Source organism: Bos taurus, chromosome 5, assembly GCF_002263795.3.
Source record: "Bos taurus isolate L1 Dominette 01449 registration number 42190680 breed Hereford chromosome 5, ARS-UCD2.0, whole genome shotgun sequence".
In the NCBI taxonomy this organism is placed as follows: Eukaryota; Metazoa; Chordata; class Mammalia; order Artiodactyla; family Bovidae; genus Bos; species Bos taurus.
In genome coordinates, this window is record NC_037332.1 from 29,633,142 (window position 1) to 29,637,243 (window position 4,102).

The window sequence follows — 4,102 nt, forward strand, 5'->3', positions numbered from 1 at the left end:
GCTGAACTGAACTAGGTTGGTCCTAACTTTTCTTCCAAGGAGCAAGCATCTTTTAATTTCATGGCTGCAGTCATCATCTGCAGTGATTTTGGAACCCAAGAAAATAAAGTCTCTCACTGCTTCCCCATCTATTTCCCATGAAGTGATGGGACCAGATGCCACGATCTTAGTTTTCTGAATGTTGAGTTTTAAGCCAATTTTTTCACTCTTCTCTTTCATTTTCATCAAGAGGCTCTTTAGTACTTCTTCGCTTTCTGTCATAAGGGTGGTGTCTTCTGCATGTCTGAGGTTATTGATATTTCTCCCGGCAATCCTGATTTCAGCTTGTGCTTCCTCCAGCCCAGCGTTTCTCATGACGTACTCTGCATAGAAGTTAAATAAGCAGGGTAACAATATACAGCCTTGACGTACTCCTTTCCCAATTTGGAACCAGTCTGCTGTTCCATGTCCAGTTCTAATTGTTGCTTCTTGACCTGCATACAGATTTCTCAGGAGGCAGGTCAGGTGGTCTGGTATTCCCATCTTTTTAGGAATTTTCCACAGTTTGTTGTGGTCCACACAGTCAAAGGCTTTGGCGTAGTCAAGAAAGCAGAAGTAGATGTTTTTTTGGAACTCTCTTGCTTTTTTGATGATCCAGCAGATGTTGGCATTTTGATCTCTGGTTCCTCTGCCTTTTCTAAATCCAGCTTGAACATCTGGAAGTTCACAGTTCTTGTATTGTTGAAGCCTGGCTTGGAGAATTTTGAGCATCACTTTGCCAGGGTGTGAGATGAGTGCAATTGTGCGGTAGTTTGAGCATTCTTTGGCATTGCCTTTCTTTGGGATTGGAATGAAAACCGACCTTTTTTGTTTTACTCAGTAGTAAGACAAAAGAAAAACAGTGAACTTCACTGTTGGGAGCTTCATTCATATATCAATGACATGAGCAACTTCTTTATGGAACTGGATAATAACTTATGAATACTGGAAAAATACTTAAAACTTTTTGTGCTACTCAAAATGTCAAGGCCACAGATTTGATACACTGTTAAGTATTAATATTTTCTCCATTAGCCTACTGCTTGTTTTGTAAATAAAGCACTATCAGAACATAATTATGCCCACTTTTAGTGTAAAAGTTGAGTAGTTGTGACAAAGTTGTGTACTGGAAGGCCTTAATATTTACTAATAAGCTGTTTACAGAAAAAATTGCCTACAGTTGGGCTAGAAAATGAATACAAGAAGAAACCAAGTCCTTGTTTGTAGTATTTGCCAATTTCCATGTGTAAATACTCCTATTGCAGCCAATTTCATGCTACAAATGTGACAAACACACAAGCTTGAATAGTTGGGAAGAAACACATACAATGTTATATATTTCCATCCTACAGATACAGTAGACAATGTTTAGAGTTATTAGTAAAGTGAAGTAAAGAAAAGTGACATTTTCGGCATTTATTACCTCTTAACATACTTGTTAGTTTATATAATTTGACTTTTAATAGTGGTTATGCTTAACAACTAACTCATAAAAATCCCTCCAAATACAGAGATCAGGCTTAGGTGCTTGTCCATGGGATTATCCCAGAAAGAATACTGGAGTGGGTTGCCATTTCCTCCTCCAAGGGATATACCCTATCCAGGGATCAAATCCACATCTCTTGCAGCTCTTGCATTGGTGGATTCTTTTAACCACTGAGCCACGTGGAATCCCCAGTAATCAGTCCTGCAAACTGGTAAAAGCCAACTGTGGCATACAACTAGCTCTATTACCAAGAGGGTACTAAAAGAGGTGCAGGAGAACAAGTAGTTATTTGCTTAATTGGTAAGTGGCTGAGTCAAGACTGAAATCTAGGTCCAAAATTCTGACCTAAATTAGTCTTCCTAATTTCTTTAGCAGAGAATAAGGGCCTTTATTAGCTTGTTAAAAAAAAAAATGGAGACAGGGAATTTATTAAAGGAACGCCACACCTAATGGGATGCATTTTCTGAAGTACCATCCTATATATTTGCTAGGACTCTTAACAAAACTGGCAGGTAGCATGGGAATATGAGTCTTGATGCTTGATATCTATCCACAGTTAGTCTAGGCTGGGTATTTGAAAGAACAAAAGAAGTGACTGGTCTATAGAAATCGTCCTTAACTAGCTGCTCTGCATGCGTGGGTGCTAAGTCGATTCAGTCAGGTTGGACTCTTTACTACCTACGGACAGTAGCCCGCCAGGCTCCTCGCCATGGGATTCTCCAGGCAAGTACACTGGAGTGGGTTGCCATTTCCTCCTCCAGGGGACCTTCCCAACTCAGGGATCGAACCGCTGTCTCTTAAATCCCCTGCATTGGCAGGCAGGTTCTTTACCACTAGTGCCATTTGGGAAGCCCCTTAACTGCTTTGCTGCTGCTGCTGCTAAGTCACTTCAGTCATGTCCGACTCTGTGCAACCCCATAGACGGCAGCCCACCAGGCTCCCCCGTTCCTGGGATTCTCCAGGCAAGAACACTGGAGTGGGTTGCCATTTCCTTCTCCAATGCATGAAAGTGAAAAGTGAAAGTGAAGTCTCTCATTCATGTCTGACTCTTCACGACTCCATGGACTGCAGCCTACCAGGCTCCTCCGTCCATGGGATTTCAGTTCAGTTCAGTTCAGTCACTCAGTCGTGTCCGACTCTTTGCAACCCCATGAATCGCAGCATGCCAGGCCTCCCTGTCCATCACCAACTCCCAGAGTTCACTCAAACTCACGTCCATGAGTCAGTGATGCCATCCAGCCATCTCATCCTCTGTCGTCCCCTTCTCCTCCTGCCCCCAATCCCTCCCAGCATCAGAGTCTTTTCCAATGAGTCAACTCTTTGCATGAGGTGGCCAAAGTACTGGAGTTTCAGCTTTAGCATCATTCCTTCCAAAGAACACCCAGGGCTGATCTCCTTTAGAATGGACTGGTTGGATCTCCTTGCAGTCCAAGGGACTCTCAAGAGTCTTCTCCAACACCACAGTTCAAAAGCATCAATTCTTTGGCACTCAGCTTTCTTCACAGTCCAACTCTCACATCCATACATGACTACTGGAAAAACCATAGCCTTGACTAGACGGACCTTTGTTGGCAAAGCAATGTCTCTGCTTTCCAATATGCTATCTAGGTTGGTCATAACTTTCCTTCCAAGGAGTAAGCGTCTTTTAATTTCATGGCTGCAATCACCATCTGTAGTGATTTTGGAGCCCAAAAAACTAAACTCTGACACTGTTTCCCCATCTATTTGCCATTAGGAAGTATAAATACAGGTGTTTACGACCACGAGCCACTTCTAGTACTTATCAAGCTACTTGAATTCGAAAACTGCAGAAAACTTGTAGTTTGAACTTGACTACACCTGGGGTGCAAGAAAAGGAAAAGATACTCTGGAAGGGCACTCATGCAGCCCACATGTACCTGGGGCAAAATCTGGGGCCAGGAAGGCTAAGCACTAGGCCTCCTAACGAACTCTTAACGTTTAGAGCAGAGCTGTAAATGAAGGAATAATAACGGCTAGAGCTGCAGGAGAACTTGGGAGGCCTGCCTTTATCCAACCCCTTCATTTACATGAAGAAACTGTGCTCTAGTCAGGTGAAACGATTTGGCGTTATGCGGTTGAGCCAGGATTAATTTATAGCTCTTTCCACTACACCCTAAGACCTCCTTTAAAACACCCTCCCTGCACAGAACTTACCCCAAAAGCACCCAGAACCTGGTTGGTGACTGGCCTACACTTGAACCAGGACAAAACTTCTAGTCGCTATTGAGTCAATGTGGTAGCTGGGAGTCAAAGGGTTAAAGCCAAAGTACAGAAGCACTGAGCCCTAAGCCGTGCAGGTGCGTGCTCTCCTCAGAAAGCAGAGTTTAGAAACAGTCCCACGAAAATGCAGCCACGCCCCTCACGGCTCCTACGCCGCAAAACGGAGCACGGCGAACAGTCTCAAGGAAAGAACACGCAACCAGCGGCGCGCACGCCCACCCCGAGGCCGCGCAGGAGGCGGGCCGACGTGCGCGCCTCCGCGGCTGTGGGCGGGGTCCGGGGCGGGGCTCTGAGCCGGACCGGGGCGGGGCCGCAGAGAGCTGTAGGTGTTGGAGCTAGGTCGCGACAGGTGCGCGA